Source organism: Anguilla rostrata, chromosome 7 (genome assembly GCF_018555375.3).
Source record: "Anguilla rostrata isolate EN2019 chromosome 7, ASM1855537v3, whole genome shotgun sequence".
Classification (NCBI taxonomy): domain Eukaryota; kingdom Metazoa; phylum Chordata; class Actinopteri; order Anguilliformes; family Anguillidae; genus Anguilla; species Anguilla rostrata.
Genome location: NC_057939.1, coordinates 22,224,859 through 22,244,138, shown reverse-complemented (window position 1 = coordinate 22,244,138; position 19,280 = coordinate 22,224,859). Strand labels below are relative to the sequence as shown.

The 19,280-nt window shown below is 38.9% G+C and overlaps 1 protein-coding gene across 2 annotated transcripts in view; it reads left to right on the top strand.

The window, feature by feature from the left end:
* Positions 1–19,280, top strand: part of vax2 (ventral anterior homeobox 2) — a 36,611-nt gene that overhangs the window by 6,323 nt on the left and 11,008 nt on the right. The gene's annotated exons all lie outside the window — the stretch shown is intronic.

Genomic DNA, 19,280 nt, shown 5'->3' with positions numbered 1-19,280 from the left:
CATTGTGCCAATAGGTTGATTGTTCTCCTACCTCTTTGAAAAGCAATGATTCTTTTTTTAAATATTTGATACTTTCCACTTCCTTTTCCTCAGTTTATATGATAGGATTCAGGTTTTTACTGTGTAATGTTTTCCATATTTTTTCTTTGGAATTAGCCTAGTTAAAATGAAGAATTATATTAATTGATTAAAAAAAAAAACGTTGTTTGTGCGTGTGTACATGAAGCTGTGTTTAAAGGAGGTCTACTTTCATAACTTTTCCCAAAATGAAACTTTATGTATTATTAATATGAATTCAGGTCTTGAATTACATATTTGTGATGATGTGGTGGTTCCCAGCTTATGGGAGTGGGGGGATTTCAAAGTCATGGTTGGGGGGTGGGGGGTCACGCACATGGGAACAAGCAATGGTGCCTACAGACCTAACTGTTCTGTTGTTCTGTTCACACCTGTATGTATATGTGTGTGTGTGTGTGTGTGTGTGTGTGTGGAATTTTGTCAATTTACCTCATGTTTTCTTTGTCTAAACATCAAATCAGACTAATTTCCTTATTTTAATCATGTGATAGGCCTATATACTATATATCTATTTTAAATGCGTTTATTTAATAATCTCCGCTGTGTCAATTACTAGCCGATCTGAAATCTAAACATTTCTTTTTAAGATTGTTGTGACAGTGGTGACAATGAGATTCCATTCGTTGTAATTTTTCGAAGAATTTCTGAATTTTGCAAAGCAGTGTTGTAAGTCCGTTAGAGAAACTAGTGGGTGTTTTGTGTCATTAACTACAACTTGACTTAACCATCACATAGATTGCAGGTTAAGGCACATGCCACAATTACCACACACTGGCCGCGGTTGTTTGGCTGTGGCTCGTCGTTCTGCTTGCCACAGTCGCTTGTTTGACCCGCAGCGCTGTTTACGTTAACTGACACATTTGCTGTCGGGCACGTTTTCTTACAAGAGGAGCTTGTTTGTTGACCGCTGTTTTCCCCTCCTTTTCGTTTTGACCACATATTCTTGTAGTTTTACTCAACAAGTTACCGGTACAATAATTATGTGTAGGCTACTTTCATTGCGTATCAGTTTAAGACTAGTGGATTTCATCGTAATGACGTAGCCTAATGACAGCCTACTGCTTCAGAATTGGTTGTGAACGCGGAGTCGTGGCATAACTGGGTTACGCATTCATGCTCACATTCTTATAATACAATGCTGTCATCACAATGCTACTTTGTAATGGTATTTTTGTTCAATAGTCCATTAAAATATACAAGATAATTTTTTAAAAAGTGGTCTAAAGTGTTGCATTAATGTTTCTGCGGAACAGCCTTTTTTTGTGAGGAAATCTTTTGATGTAGCCTGCAGGCACTAGCCTATTTAACAAGTCCTGCACCGAAATTAAATCGTTTTAATTTTATATTGAAAGTTTAAATATGAAAAAAACGTAAACATGGTGTTGCACATTTATTATTTAGGTTAAGTAGCCTATCATTTTTTTTCGTGTGAGTAAAACAAGTAGCTAAGTAGCCTAGGTAGCCTACGGTATGCATATGCCGTTCATACACTCTCATATGCAGCGCTAAAAGTGCTCTGGGCCCAAATACTTCATTTATTCAAAATATGCTACCGTATAGTCATGTATAGCCTATTTCCTATAATACAACCCTTTATACCGTATGCGATCTTTGCTGTATTGCAGTTAATGGCCTGATGCTCGTGAACAACATTTAGGAATAGCATCCCGTTTTAAGATATTAATTAACAGTGACACTGACGAGTGTAATTTTCCATATCTGTCCCAAAATTGCGCCAGACACAAGACCATACTTTTTAAATGCGTGAATTCATAAAATACCTCTAGCCTCACCTTTAACTGTGATAAAAGCAATCCTTTTTAAATAAACCAAAAATAAGTCTGAATGTTCCTCTTTTATTTTCTTATGCAGAATAAAATTGGTTATTCAAGATGCTTAATGTTTTTCCTGGGAGGCATGATTTGATGAAGAAAACAATGCAAAACAATTGTTTTTCATAAAAATAAAATGACAGAATAGGATGAAAATATGCTTGATTTATTCTGCTATCCCTTATTTTGCTGAAGGCATGATTTGATTTCAGCCATTTCTAACGTCAACCCCTTCTCTGTGGTTTAAGTTAACACATTTTGTGAAACGTACTATATTTTTGAGGAAAAGCATTCCTTTGCATATCCTTTCTTTTTTAATTGATGATGTTTTCTATATTTCAGTTGGTGTCTAGATACAGAATGTAAGGTTTGCACAAGATATTTAGTACAAACTGATATAGGTTCATATATGTGAATGTGTTAGTGTGGTGTAAAGTGATTTAAAATAAGTGGAAAATCTGATATAATTTCATACATTTTTCTAAATGTAAAAAAAACTTACAAAGTAGGGGAAAAAACATTTTTGACAAGATGTAATTGTAGCTGCAGTTCCTCTTTCAAAGAAGTCTGAAATGATAGGTGTTTTCCTTGGGCTCTAGAAATGTTTGTTCTATGGGAAATGCAATGGATGTAGTAATAAATCAGGGCTCTTTTTTAAAGTTGATATTTAATGGCCAAAGGGCATTAACTGCCTGCTGGATGACTGACATGGCATTCAGCAAGGTTGTAAGTGTTTGCACATCATTGCTAAGGTCTGTGCATCTTATTCTCTGAGACAGAAATCAGAAGTAATGACAGTGATGCCTTCTTTTTCAAAAGGTGAAATATAAAGACCTTTTTAAGAACTCAATGCAAAATCTCAAAAGTTATTTGAACAAAAAGAAAACATTAGGGCGTACCCTGTTATGCAGTGGACAAAGCGTGCCCATTGTCACATTTTTGATATCTTTACTTGTATTTTATATTTAAATACAACAGTTTATTCCTCCAAGTATTTTTCTTTCAGTGCAGTACCTGAAAGGATGGGCTGTGGTTAATGGCAGGAAGCCATTGGTGCAATCTAACTGTTCAATATTTAATTTTCCTGTGCTGTATTTATTTCATTGTTTTATTTTAATTAATATAAGGTGAGCAGCAACGCAGCTATGTCTCTTTATTTCTCGACACAAAGAATCAATATTTAACACTTTCACGAAAAAACAAACATTTTTTCAGTCTGAAAAAATGAAGTGATGTGTACAACATCAAAGTTAATTATTTTCACATTTTAGACATTGTGTATAAAATAAACTGGTTTTTTAGAGGGTATGTGCTATCTAAGCTAGCATTGACACCCCTAGTGTCAGTATGTGTTGTCAGTATGACATCTCACCTGAATTTATCAGATCAGTATTTGAGTTTGTCAAAGGTGAATGTAAAGTCATTTTGGTTTACTGTGCTATTTTATGAAAAGTAAAAATGTTGCTGTATTTCTCTTGGCTGTGTGAAAGAGGTGAAAACTAGAAATACTGAACAGGGTATTTCTGTTCAGTATTTCTAGTTTTATATAAAATTTGAACAAGTCCTGAAGTGACAGGCAAACAGAGATTCCTTATGTTATCCAAACTGAGTCATACAGTCATTACCCAACCTCAAATAGTTATCTTTCTATCTATGGGGACAATTTTGTAATGTAATGGGCATTAAAAAAAAAAAAAAACGTGGAATAAATGCAAATGGTCCTGCTTTTGGGCATCATTCTCAAAAAGAAAGGGTTCTTTATATTTGCAGCTAAGTTTGAACCCTTTCAGATGTTATGTCAAATTATGTTGTGTATATTATTTATAGAACTGTGTGCAAATGGTTTGATATAGAATATGACCTATGTATTTATCGCCTCCAGAAGGAGGTTCTTTTTGGAACTACTAAGTTTGCTCCTGGGCTTTAAAATAGCCTTTGCAGATTGGTCTCGCTAAAACGATGAAAGGTTATATATATTTGCAATATTTCATTACATTTATTTAGCAGACGCTTCTATCCAAAGCGAAGTACAAAAGTGCAGTATTGTATCAGGAATATAATATATTAGTATATTGTCAGTTTGGGGGTATTCTGACCTATGGTGCTGTATCCCTGTAACAATTTTTAAAGGTTTAATTTAGATCAAAATCTAGCATGCTCATTTTTCATTGAACTGCTTTCCTGTGATCATCACGGACTACAGTGTTGTGTCAATAATAGGACAAGAAGTTAGCGTCTTTTTGTGTAGAAAATGTGTACATGTAGTGTCTGTTTGGTAACGAATAACAAAACTCTTATTTTCCTCAGAAATACAACAATAAATTTACATTGTCAATAATCTTTCGTAAGATAACAAAATAGGTAGTAGAGAGATCATCTCTGCAGCGAGGGCACTCAAATGACTGGTATACCGTGTTGTACTCCTGCTGAGATTTGCTGGTAAGAACAAGGCTGCGGCTCCCTTCGTACCAGAAGGAAATACTAAATACAAGTGATTCTTCTTTTTCGTTTAGTCCTTGAGTAATCTTGAAAACTTGTAAGAACGGTTTGCTTATAAAGTATACAGTTTATTTAAAAAAGGTAATCATATGTAACAGCGCAAAAGAGGAAACTGTCCTACCCCCCCCCCCCAAAAACAAAACAGTGGAATTGCAAGTAACAAGTATTTTTAAATTAACAAAAAGAAGCCATGAAAATATCTATTTTTTTTAACGGTGAAAGATTGGTTTTAAAAATGTGATGCTTTTCAAAATACCTTTAACCCAACTATCTAAGCATTTTGAAAGGCCAGCTCTGAACTTCAGGGGTCTTCTGATACCTGACCAGTCCAGGTGGAGAGTGTAGAGTTAGAGAAGTCACCTGGAATTTCACCTGGCAGGTTTATAAAGCACTTACATTTTCTAAACAAGAACAGTATCAATAAACCAGTATATGTTTGCTTACATTTTAAGGTCCTTTCACACTGGCAAAAATATACTAGCCTGATGGCTCTCTGGTGTCTCATCCAGCTGGAGCACTGGTTTCTGATGCAATGCTTCTCCCTGTGGCCTAGAATTGTATTTTTAATCTGCCAGTGCCAAAATATCCCAAGGAACTTATATTACTGGCCCTGCTGGCATGGTTTCAATCAGCAAGGTAACCCCCAACCCCAACCTCAACCCCCCCATCATGCAATAGCCAATCCTCTCATTGATCATATACCTGCAGTCTGCCTCCACCAGCTGAGCAGAGTGGCCAGCCCACCAAGACAAATGGCTTCCCAGCCCGGCTGGTCAACTGCAGGCATGAAAAGAAGCCGTTCCTGCCAGTATATGTTTCGGAGGACGTGTTCGCTGGTGGGAGCCTTTAAAAATCAGCATAGAATGTTTCCGGTGATTTGACCAGGATTACACACACAATTTGGTTTTGCAAATTGGGGAAAATAATGCAAATTTGAGGTGGGTGGGGTGGGCGTGGGGGGGTTAATTGCCAGTTCACTCTACCAGGTGAGAAAGCACTCTTCCTGCATTGCTGTGGAGCTACATCCTCACTTCTCCTCACATCTCTGGTCAGCAACAAAATGATCTCTTGTATTCTGTGTTCCAGAATGATCTCTTGGAATGTTCTGAGTTCCAGAATTATCTTTTGGAGTGTTCTGCATTTCAGAATGATCTCTTGGAATGTTCTGTGTTCCAAAATTATCTCTTGGAGCCTTCTGTGTTTGAAAATGATCTCTTGGAGTGTTCTGTGTTCCAGAATTATCTCTTGGAGTGTGCTGTGTTCCAAATGATCTTTTGGGGTGTTCTGTGTTCCAAAATTATCTCTTGAGGTGTTCTGTTTCTTGTGAAACAAATAGTTTTTTTTTTTTTTTTCACTTACATTTTGGAATCAGTTGAACTGTCCCTTTACATCACTGCTATGTCAATGACACCCATACAGGGAGCATTGCAGCTGAAGTGTGTGAACTTCTCTGGTATACTCAAGCTGGGCACCTGTACTTATTTTCAGTGTTTCTTCAACTATGGGTCAGGGCCCCAAATGAGTCACAGGTGTGTATGCGGTGGGTCCCAGAATGAGCCTGTAGTCTACTAGGCTATGCTTTGATGAGTCCCTGAAACGTACCAAAGTTATAATTTTGGTCCCGATATTTTAAAAGTATTTCTAATTTGGGTCCTGATATTAAAAGGTATTACTAACTTTCGTCCTGATTTTAAAATTAGTGTTTTCTACACAAAGCCTCTTTTCCACTGTAGGGCCGAACGGTTCTGGGGCGCTCCGTGCCGTTCCGCACTGCTCAGGACTCGTGGGAACGGTTACCGTTTCTGTTTCCATCTGTCGCGCTGCTAAATCCAGGACTAGGAAGTATCAAGAAAAACTAGTGACTACAGCAAGTGACGCAGTGGATCAGCACCCAGTCACAAAACTGACATAAATGTAAAACCAATCAGTGAATACCTACGTCATTAAGCATTAAGCCCTTCCCACCCGAACAGTTCTGCTAAACTGAGTATGGTTGTCTAACCGCGCCGAGAAAACCGTGCTGGGCACAGTTTGTAAGCGTTCCGTGCCACACCGTTTCCAGGTGGAAACACCATTGGAATCTTTCCTCTCCGTGCTCAGAACCGTTCGGCCCTACAGTGGAAAAGAGGCTTAAGTTGCATTGTGTACTACATTAGAGATTACTGATGATAACTTGTAGGGTCCTAGCAAAGTTTAAACAACTCAAGCCCGCCCAACCCCAGCAAGATGAAGCCGGCTGGATCCCATTGTTATAAAATCCCATTCGGTATTGGCTAATGACATAGCTAGCATACTTGAATTACTATTTGGGCTGTAGACTTCGAATTAAATCTGTGAAAAGTGCTTTTACTAACTGAACCACTCGGTGTACCAAAACAATTTTTTGATATTGTGTAAGGATTTGCACTATACAAATGGCATTCAAAACATTCTGGGGAGGAAGAAATGCACATGACTGGTTATCAGTATTGCAAGAACACATTTTCCACATAGTTGTTCAGTTAGCTATGTAAACTGTACAGTTCATAATGAGCATATCTGATGAATTGTTCCTGAACAATAACTGCCAGTGATAAATGTTTTAGAATTTACCATTAACTTGTAATGAGGCTGACAGTTCTTTTGACTGTTCAAGAGGTGTAGTCTGATTATAATTTAAAGACAAGTGCAAAAGAGGAAACTCTCCTACCACCACCCCCCCCCCCAAAAAAAACCCAATAATAATCAACACTCTTTTTAGATTTACTTGTTAACTTGAAATAAAAACACAAATGATGAGGTCTGCACTATTAAATAAATATATTAATAATCAAAAACAAAGAACAGCAGTTAAAGACTTTTCCAGACAAAAGCAAGCCCATTCTCAGCTATGTGGAATAATGGCTGAGGTGATGGCATATAACCCTAACGTCCAGGTCCAATCCCCATGCAGAGTACCAGTATCACTGCACCCTTGGGAGAAAAAGGTACTGAATCTGAACTGCTTCTGTAAGTATAGACCTTTAAGGGTAAAATGTGTAACTCACCCTGGGGTAAGTCTGCAATTTAAGTAAATGCATTATGCAGGACAAGGCACCATAATTTGCCGGTATTGGTGCTTGCATATCACTAGCATTTTGCAACCAGTCAAATCACTTCACCCCACCCCACCCCTCCCCAGCCCCCTTTGCCAGTGTTCAGATTCACTGGCAATGTAATAAAGCAACAGGAGTTGTGTCTCATCCTGTCTGCTCCTAGAGTGAGGATAACTATATGGGTGTGCTTCATCTGTTTCAGTGCAGTTAAATTTTGCCCAAGCTTGACTTTATGCCAGGCAGATTTCAGTCTCCACATACAGAGAAGGGGGCTGAATCTTTGTGTTTATGTGGAAAAGCCTTAATTTCTCTGATATAATATGCTTTACCTGGGTGCTTGGGTATGTGGAGGATATAGTAGTCCGCTCCAAGAGATGCATGGGACTTTTAGGGAGAGGTATGAACTCATGGGGTGAAGAAATGAATTGTGCAGTAGTAAGAGTAATGTAATGTAATTGCGGGGAGTCTTAATTCTGTATCCAATAGAGAAATCGCATTTGATCGCTGATAGATGTCTTCTCTTGATTACCACAACAACATAAAGCAATTGCATTTTTTAGATCGCCTATGCTTTTACGGCTATGTGGCATATGTGGTTAGACAAATGTGAGCTGGAGTTTGTTCTTTTCGAAATCGCATTAGATGGGTTGCCAAATGATCGCCTATGAAATGCGCTGCTCGATTTCAAGAAAAGGGATTGGGAATGGTATTGCGTCACATTTTGTGCGTCACACTAGCAACAATTGTGCAGGAATAAATATCCATGTTTAGTCATTTCGCGTTTTATGGGAATATGTTCTTTTTATTATCTCAGACTTATTCGCTTGACCTACATGAAATAGCATACAGGGTGAAAAATAAGCGCTGCCTTGTTTGTACAAGTCATGTTTAAGCACATCTCTTATGTTTTATCCTCTAATATAAAACATGAGATGTGAGTTCAAGGTAGTGGAAAATGTTTAATGAACAGCATGGTTCAGTGATTTAATTTATTCCTACACTTTCTGAGAGAAGTTCCGTTTCAGTGGACATTGCGTTTTACCAAGTGAAAGCGTTGCCTAATGCGGAATCTGATGTATATGTAGTTCAATTACGTACAGCTTTTTACCACTTTTCTTTAACAAAATCTAATGAAACATGTATTAATATGTATCGCTTTTCGGAGGTATTTTAATTTACATATTCATTTGAACTCAACGGTCTCTGGGTGCATTTTAAAATTACCATTAATATCAGTTGTAAGTGCACCTAGGAAACACAATTCATATTCGTACAACGTCACCTTCGTTTTCGTCAAAACCGGTCTACTTCAATAAAATTTGAGTAATGCAGTCTCTTTCGAGCGCTTTTATGACCGTGAGAGTGATGGGTGGGTAAGCAACGGGGTCCAGTTCATGGGTTTTATACTTCGTCCAGTTACACTGCTTAAGTAGATTACATCTCAGGGACCAAAAGCCTGAATCTATACGTCTAAAGGGATGGATATCTAGGTTGAGAGATGTTTTGACATGATTGGACTAGGTTAGTTCAGGTTAGTTCACCTGAACGTCTGAAAACCCGGTTACATTTTGTTTAAAAGTGAAAGTTTTCTAGTCGACTGTGACATAGCCAGGCTATATCAGTGTAAAACCTGAGCTATATCGGAGCTAACCTAGTCCGTTTATGTCAAAATTTCTCTCAGCCTAGATTTATTCCCTTCTAGACATCTACTTTCGGGCTTTTGCGCACTGGGATATGTTGTTTGGGTATAGGATGCAGCCTGCTGTGGGTATGAGCAGCGCGTGTTTTTTATTTATAGAAAAAGTTTGATAGAAATAATTTTAATTAAAAGGGGAACCACATGCCGACATAGATATTAATTACACAAAAAGGTAGCAATGAATATCCTCTTGAGACCAGGAAGAAAAAAGTGTACATAATGCAATTGTCATGGATGATAAAAACACGTCGCAGTGAAAATATTTTTAGAAATGTATCTTATATTTAGTGAATGTACCTTGTACTTTAGGTTTCAGTATAGCGGGTTATGGTTCTTCAGATTAGCACCAGAGACTCATGTCCCCTTTAGTGGGGAAAAATGAATTGCCGGGTCTTAGGAGGGTGGTCAGTTGTGATGTGTTGACGAGTCAGATAAACACGTAAACTAGGCTAAATTAAACTATCTCAGGCTGGAGTAGGCTATTCTTACAGGCCCATGTGATATCGCTGATTTCACACTTAGCTTCTCAGTCCACCGTGAACTGTTTTATTTTACTTTGTTGGGTTTATTGCTGCACTCTGCCAGGGTCAGAAATATGAACAGTTTAATAAGGCCGTTGTAATACATTATTGGTTGTCTCCGTGAACATACATATTTAATCGTTATGTTTGTAGGCTTTTTCGCGAGTGGAGAAAATGTTATTCCAGTATTGTAGGCTACAGCCTGTTTTCACTGAATTCGGCAACGATACTGGCGATTAAAGAATTGGTAGCGCTATAAATGTATGAAAATTTAAAAGATTAATAATTGCATGCTATTTTGTCATAGCATTTGTTACTACACATTTCCGTTCATTTAAGATGGGAAAAATTAGGAAAGTCGTTGTCTATTTTTTGTCTTTTTCATTCTTTTTTTTTTTCTTTGCCTATTTATTTTCATATCAGTATTCTTCTGTGGTCTCCGATCGAGTTCAGTAAGACTTTTCGCGAGTTAAAAGAAAAACAGTTGACGAGTAGTAGGCTAAATGTGATCATGGTCGACTGCGTCTGTCTGGAGACGTTCGTGAACATTTTAGAGCAAGCTTGAAACAGAGTTCGGAGAACCTAATTCTGTGTCAGCATGGCACACAACACAGGCGTGTACGGAACTGCCGGCAACTGAAGCTGCTCGTTTGCTATGACATCTGGAACTAGCCTATATACAACCTGCGAAGGGGATTCTCTTAGAATGAACAACAGGATGACGTCCGTCGTTCGCACTGAACTGGACTCACCGTAGTGCTGCAGTAATTTCACAGCAGTCTATTGCAGAAAAGAAAAAGCATAATATTAGCTTCGAGAGCCCACGCTTTATGTAATGTCGTGTAGCCTATTCATTTCAACGATACCGGTATAAATCAATTATTTTTCTCAAAATATTATAATGCCCTCCAGCAGTTTGCACTGCATGTTTCACCATTTTAGTTTTGGCTGTAATTTCCGTTGCTCATTCCCATGGCTGAACGTAGAACATTTATTCGTTCATTCATGTTAAACATTATCTCAGTGGGTAGTAGCCATTTATTCTCGAGAGATGTTTTATAAGACTTATGGTGGTCCGTTTTGCATAAATAGGCTTCTGAATGTTAATTGTCGACATCTATCTCAATTTACTTCTCTCAGTATCAAATATGCACTTATTGTCGAATTAAATGGCGCTCAAAATATATGTAGGCCTAGTGATTCACTTAATTTTTTATGAAATGTGTATTAGGCCTAACTTTCGCATTTTAGGGACGAATACTTGGAATTGGCTTTTTTATTGAATTGCCATGTCCATAGTAACGCAGTAGCCTATTCAACAATTAGAGAATGATTTTTAAATATATAAAATCTAAATTAATAGGCATGTTTAGCATTTCCCATCTTAAACAACATTTTATTATGGTTTATAAGAGAAATTATCTAAATTAAATGCATGAAAATGTAGTGCACTTGTTTGAAAATGTTTTCTGGCAATAGCCTACAATGCTGCATCTTGCATATGTCCCTACGAAATACGAGCATTGTGTATATGCGTTGGCTAATAGCTTTAAAGTTTGTATAAATAGTCCGTTTACTTTTCAAAAGATACATTTGTGTGTCATTATAACATTCATATGTCGTCTGGTGCTTGGGCTACATTAACGAATTTAAGCCTATAACATTTTTTCCTCGCACATTTTCTAAAGTTAATTGTATTGTGTGATTAATATTGGTGTGCAGTAAACAAAATGTTATGCGTTCTTAAATTTGTTACTCAATTCTTTTTTTTTTCTTTTTTTCTTTTTGTTTCCCGACCTATTCCCACAACATAGGGAATATTGCAATATGTCGTTATGTTCAGGTTCTACTTGTAAATTCGGAATGCCTTGGAACGCAGCCTATGAACTAGCCTATCCGAATGGGGTCATTGAAATTGAACAGAAAGCTAATTAACCGTGAGACTAGGAACAGCAAAACGCGACTTGCAATGACTCTGTACGTTCATTAGGCTATAGATTCACGATACATTCCCGTGTGCCACAGGAGCGTGGGCCGCGACGTAAAATTTCTAGCCATATCTGTCTTTAGACAACAACAAAAAAAACGCTTAATAAGAAAACGCGGTGTGTTATTTTGTGTATTGTCTACAGAGTTAATTCGATTTACATTTTGATGTGTGTCAGGCGTTCGTTTACATATTTGTTGGCTACAAGTGAACAAATTTAAGCTGGAGGGAGGAGGGGCGAATCTAAACTTTTCTTTTTGAGCGGTCATCGGCAATTGACCCTCTCGCCTCAAACCCCCCCACTCCCACCGTCCTTTTTTTCTTGAAAACCTGTTGGCTATTTGCAGGCTATCACTGTTGCACGGACTAACGAGTATGTGGGCGGGCCAGTTGATCTGCGTAGATCTCGCGCAAAGAATCGGTCTGTTCATTTGTGAAGTTCGATTCAAATTCTCAAAATTGAATTATACCTTTCAAAGTCAATAAATCTACCAACACCTACTTAGACGCTGCTCAGCCCAGCCTCCAGCAGTAGCAGGAAGAGCCGCAGCTCCCAGCAGGTGGCTCCTATGCTCCAGTGTAAAACAGCAGGAGGACCCGCGCCCATAGCACGCAAAGGATTTTCAAGAGGTTCTGCCACGCGCTGCCCAGGGCAATACAGCAAAATGCACTGCACGCAGGCACAGCCTTGCAACGGCTTGACTATGGTTTGGGGAACCACATAAACGCAATCGTCTTTACGAAGTGTGGAATTGTACTAAACAAATCATTGCGTTTATAATTCCGCTTTGCAGTTTTCTTTTATTCACTAGGTCATTGCTTATTGAACTTGTATATGAAATGTATCTGGGTCTTCTGATAGCTGCATTTACCCTGGAAGACACGAAATAAATAAATAAATAAATAAATAAATAAATAAATAGACATGTGGATTATGTTGATTTCAGTGCACACAAACCCAAATTAAGAGGGATAGAGGGCAATACAGTTATGCTCCTGCAAGTGTGAAAAACCTAAATGCAGCCCTGCAACAAGTGTGTGGATGTGTGTACATCTCACAGGATGAATTCATTTTCTGTGTTAATGGTGGCCAATCCAGCAGCCAATCATGCAAAGCCAAAGCAGGTCTCGCCAGCTTCAAGCTGTTAATCATTACTAGGGGATGGGCTCACATAGGACCCACAGAGATCCCTACCCAAAAGCAGAACCAATAGAAACCGGGTCCATTAAACAAATGACCAGTTGATGGAAGACATTTTGGAGCTATTTCTTTTTGCCTCTTTTTGCAGATAACGGGAAAGGTTGTTGGAGAATTTGAGATTGTCAAATTTTAACAACTCCCTTTTTTATGTGGGGCACGACACACAAAACCCATCCAAGAAAAATGTACAAATCTAAAAAAATAATAATAATAAAAAAACAATAAAACAAAAAAAACAAGACGTAAACAAGAAAAACAGAAAAGCCTTTAAATGAAACACTACTTGAAGGCATCTGCAAATATTAATTTGACACCCAATACAGAGCACATTGCTGCTTGGTAGCACAAAACCGTTTTAAAATCTTCAAGGGTGCTCCTAGTCTTATAGTGCGCAAAATCAGCTCTAACTTTAGCCTGCACTGCCCTTTCTTTGAATTTTTTGAAGCCTGCCTGCCTCCCCAGCTCTGCGCGGGGTAACTTGCCTACCTGGGGTCTAATATTGATTAAGATTCTCACTCCACTCAGTCATCCCTGCAGTGTGTGCTATGACCGCACTTGGGGTTCAGCTGTTAAATTTTTTGTGTGCCAAAATTGTTTTTTCCACCTGATGTTGAGACTAGGGACACACCGATATATCGTCCCACGATCGGTATCGGCCGATAAAACTAACAATTTGCGCAAGCAGCATGGCCTGGCTTGCAGTTGGCTTTCCAGTTGATCCCAAAGGTGTTGGATGGGTTTGAGATTAGGGCTCTATGCAGGCCAGTCAAGTTTCTCCACACCGTTCTCATCAAAACCATTTTTATATGGACTTTGCTGCGTGTCTGGAGGCATTGTCATACTGAAATAGGAAAGGGGCTTCCCCAAACTGTTGGGGAAGCACATAATTGTCTTGAATATGATTGTATGCCGTAGCATTAAGAATTGCCTTCACTGGAACTAAGGGGCCGAGCCCAAACCGTGAAGAACAGCCCCAGCCTAAGGGGTGTCCAGGTACTTTTGGTCATAGAGTGTATGTGTTGTTACCTGGGAAACTTGATGCCATCAAAATGCCACGGCTGACAGTCCCTTTCTGTAAGTGCTGAGCGAGAGCGTAAGCGTATGCAGGTAATGACAGAGTTGAGTGAACCGGAGACACACTGGCTTTCTTTATCTTCATTGTTTTTCCCCATGGCTTTTCAAAATGAAAATAAGTTTCTTCTATTTAGTATTTTCTTGGGGAACCGTAATGACACTTTATGTCTCTTGTTTGCACTGTCAATAGCAGCCCACAACCGAATGTTACTGCACTGTATTGATATGGTTCGAATGTTGCCTCCATAATCCAACATAATTTTATTGCATCAAGTCTACTTAAATAATCAACTAGATAGCTAGTGTTACAGGGATACTGGCTCCCGTAGCTAGCTATCAAACGTTAGCTAACAATGTTGAGATTGATCAGTTTTGACGAGTTTGTGTGTAACAATTTCCCTGTTATGCAGCTTAAGGGAAGTTGTGGGAATCAATAGCTAACATAAGCATGGCACTACCTAAAATGAAAAATAAACTTGGGGGGGGACGACCAGATATTAACATTTTTCTCCTATGTTTAGGATGTGTTAATATTTTACAAAGGTCAGAAGATTGTTAACATTAATGCACAAAAAAATATGTAAACCTGCAAAGTAATGCCAACAATTCCCTGGCACTTTAATTTAATATAATCTAATGTAAATTAATTTGATCTTATATATTTTTATTAAACGCTCCAAAAATCTTCTTTGTCACTTAAGTTTGTAACATTGATCAAGATGCTCTGTATTCAGTTGTGTAGTCTTAATTATATTTCTTAATTATATTACATATTTCAAGAATACACTTTAAGTTGGATGAATGTGAAGACATAATAAAAAATAAATGTTTAACTTTGTTTTACTTTAAAGTTGTGTAATTAAATTTATGGAAGCAGAACCACCAAACTATCAGTATCGGGCAGTGCTTTCCCTAAATAATCGGAAATTGGTATCGGCCGAAATCGGTTCATCCCTAGTTGAGGCCAATATTTCTGTAATTGTATCAGAGGAAATTATACCTTTAAAAAAAAATACCTCAGGTTTTGAGCATTTTTTTATTTATAGTGTTAAACTATTGCCATACCTGCTGTTGTACGTTTCAAACCTTTAATCATACATGAAATGTTGATGGAAATGTGCCAAAATGTGCTTTTAAACGTGTCCAGTCAGATAACGTCAGGGTAGTATTGAAAGCCTGATTGGCTGGACAGTTATTGATTGAGCAGTGAGCTGTGAATTTCCTAATGAAATTCCATTGCGATTGACATTTGCGGCAGCACTCAGCCAGGCATGAATGAGCTCACATTAGCCAGTGTACGTGCGGACACAGGGCAATTTAATGTTGTGCCAACAGACGATACAGTGGTGGTGATGCTAATGTCACTGGCGTCTAAGCTGATTTTTGACTGACAGCCGAGGTCAATTCATACGATAGGTTGAATCTGGCCTTTCTTCCAAAACCCTCTCGCTTTATCAACTGTACTCTCAATTTTAAACCTATCCAGGACTTTACAGTTCTCGGGGTGTCTGTACGAGTTCCAGGGCCTGCACTACATAGGGCAGTGTGTATACCCAGCACTCACACACACTGTACTGTGCATTCTTTATCAGCTGTTCACCGGGAACCACTATGTAACCAGATAAAGATCACATTTTTTTTTTCCTAAATCAAAGATGCCTTTTTCCGGGGTCTCCATTTGAATTGTAATATCGGTTTTGATGTCTTTTTTTTTTTTGGAAATGTCTAGGGATGTCCTGACTGCAAAAAAGATGGATATGAAGTTGGATTCCCTTATTTAAATATTTTTGGAGGAAACGTTTCTCATTTGACATTTGGCAGGTACTTCTAGTTTAAGAAATATGTATAATCATTTACTTTACATCACATTGTTTCACAAACCAGTCCCTGACCAAATATGATGTGGCACGTTCCATATTCTCCATGAGCAATTTCAGATTGAAATTGTGTTGCCCCTTCAGAAATGCTCTCCTGGAGAATCAACTGTTGAATGATATTTTTTTTTTTTTTTTTTTTAGCCTGGCTATATGTTTGACAATTTGTAACTCATTTTAATAATGTGACCTCAAATGAGCTGAAACTCACCACACACCACCAAAATGCAATGGAGACTATTTTGAAATATTGGAGGTCTGCGATGTATGAATTTAATTTGGGTATCGCAGAGGAGGGGTACCCATTTCAATTTTCCAACCTTCAGAAAATAAGAAGGAAGTAATTAAGGGCCTATTTAAACACTCATACCTGGTAGAAAATTTCCTTAATGAGATATGTCTTTGAATTCTCCTTGGGCTTTTCACTTCAGAAACTGTGTTCATTACGGAGAACCATGTGGTGGCTCATCTGATACAGGGAGCTTCTGATGCCCCTCCCACACCAGGCCGTGCCTCCATCAGCAATGTTTCCTCATCTACGCCCACCCCCCTCCCCCACCCCCCAGAGCCATCTTCAATGTCACGTTCGGGCATAGGTCCAGGACTTAATCTGCATTTACAAGCCATTGAGAAAGTGGTGTATTTGAGTGCGATAGCTTGTGTTTCTATACCACAAATGGTGCCAATTTATCTCCTCAAAGGTGCTGTAATTACATTTTAAATACTCCTTTTTCTTCTTTCTTCCCCCCCCCGAAGGGCAATGCAGGTGGCGTTTCAGCACAGTGCTCGCTGTGTCGCGTGTGTGGTTATTCAGTTTATTCAAATAATTTATGGCATGTTTGTCTAATTTGTGGCTTCCTTCTTAAGGCCTTTGTGTGCCTGCGTGTCCTTGTGTGTGTCTGCTTTCTTTTCAGAAGTTCTATATGAGCGAGCCCTTCTGCACGTACACAGTTCGGTCATGAAAAACAGCACAGCGGATGTGCTCTGTTCAGCTTGTACTTTTACTTTATGAGACCTGACAAGAGGTTGTCTTTAATATGTGACCAGTTGGATAACGGCTAGGTTGGGCTGTAGGGTGGTAAAAATGAGTTCGCTTTGTGGATCATGTCCAACATGTCTGTCAGAAATGGAACGCATCAGCGGGTCTGGACACCACGTTGGGCGGAGCTATGTAGAGCAGGGATCATCAACTTTGAGAAGTACAAAGTTTTGGGGTCCCATCATATTGGTACAGTTATCATTCGCCGCTGAGATTTCGGTACCCATTCTGACCTGTAATGTTCTGTGAGAGCTTGTATCTAGGTGCGTTCAAAAGTTGATTCCTCTCAGTCTTGGATCTGACTAGTTTTGAAAGAGCAAACTTAGTGACCGCATGGCAATTTAAAGCAGTTTAAATAAACAGACTTTACCTGTCTATTTAAATGGCTTTTTTACTTATGACTTGTAGGTTGAGTGCTTATAACCAATTTTTATAACTGTATACAGTAGGTTCAGTACTTATAATGGAATTACTTGAAAATTGCAGTAGTATGCACTTTCATCAGTCTCTGTTTGAACTTATGACCTTACTCTGACATGGGTCCTGAACACAGACCGCACAAGCTTATGGAATTAAGCTTTAAAAAATGTAATTAATGCATTGCATTATCTTAATGTTTGAGATGCATCAGAGGCTAAAAGCGATGTTTTTAATGACGATGGAATAGAACTGTGTAATCGTGTAGCAGTAAAAATGTCAATTAAAAAAAGCACATGACTATTCACAAATCATGGTTAAAATGGTACCACCCCCTCTTTTTTGTTGTTTGTACTTACATTTCAGTTTTTTAGTTTAGACGTCAGTTACAGGTGTTAATGCTTGTGGGCTCTGCAGCACAAACACAGTTGCAGTGGGGTGTCACATTTGTTGTTCCAAGTCCGTCCCATGAAAAAATAACGTCTACAGCGAATATGCCGTCACCTCTTGGAGAGGCAATAAGAGTGTGAACCTGGCACCAGGGTTATTGGGAGGGCAGTGAGTTAGGTGATGATGTTGTCTGAGACACCCATCTCCACCACTTAGCCAGGTTTGGGCCCTGCTTTCTCAAATGCTACTCGAAAGCTCTTGTTTATTAATGCACCTGGGTGTCATGCCATCATAATAATAAAGAATAATAAAACACCAATAAGACATGGCCTCAGTTGCAGAAGTTGGTTGTTCAGGCTTGAATTTCAAGGCTGCACTGCTTTGGGTTTTGCTCTGTGCAGCTTTCTTTTTTGAAAACCCACGGCTTAGAGAAAAGGCGAGGTGTGTAACTGATTGCTAAAAGTGCTGTCAAAAAGCTGTTTACTAGTAGCATGGGCGAATTGGCGTATGATCGAAACAGGAAGTTCCGTAGTGTAGTGTTCCAAGGCAAAGGCGGATAGGAGGGTTTTGCAGAGAGAATCGGAGCATTTTGCTACTCATGTGCAGTAAACTTTCACATGACTGAAAAGAAAGAACTGTGCAGGGAAAATTTCACCCTTGTGTATATTGTAGTAAGTTCGCAATATTGGATTTGCAAAGGGGTGCGTTGCGTTGCCATGACGATGACACACCGGTACATCTGTGTGAGTGTGCGGGGACTGAAGAACACACACAAGATCACGGGAGTGATGTCACCAATGGTCTAAACCAGGCCCTCTCTGCCCCAAGGGACGTGCGGGTTTTTCATATACTTACCCGTTTTGAAAGAGTTTTCCCTGAATCACATGTCCAAAAAGAAGCGTGTCTGCTTTCCTGGCAGTGCAACTGTGATAATGCAACAGGAGTGCGTTTATTCTGGCCAAGAGAGCTGGGGCCTTTATATTTTTTTTTGGGGGGGGGCTTGTGTAATTACCCTCAGCTGTGAGTAAATAAGCTTAGAGTAAGCTCTTTCATTCTTCTCCCATTGAAAGCAGCAGTCAGTCTGTGCACACCCCCTCCTGACACACCCCCTTGCATGGGACCCTGCCACAGAGCAAGCTTTAATTCCCCATTTAATTTTGTTTTTTTATGTTTCTTTAATGCTATTAGTGCTCCATACTTTTTTTTGCACGCTTAGTCTGTGCTCGGTCCACCTCCACACACGCACTCACGCACACACGCACACATGCAGGCGCGCACACCTCCACACACGCACTCACGCACACACGCACACATGCAGGCGCGCACAAATCACACTTTGCGTCTGATTTGGAACACAGTTTTTAGTACACTCAAAGTTTTAAGGCACTCTTGATGAAGAAAGGAGAGTCAGATATTTTTTTAAGTCTTTATTTGTTAGTCATATCCATATTTGTTAGGTTATATTAAAACAGACAAGCAAAAATCCGGACACATTTCAGCATAAAGCAGCCTTTGTCAGGTTTAAAAAAGAAAATTAACTCTTGGTATTATTCATTTATTTTAATTTTATTTTTGTCCTGACCCAAGCCTGACCC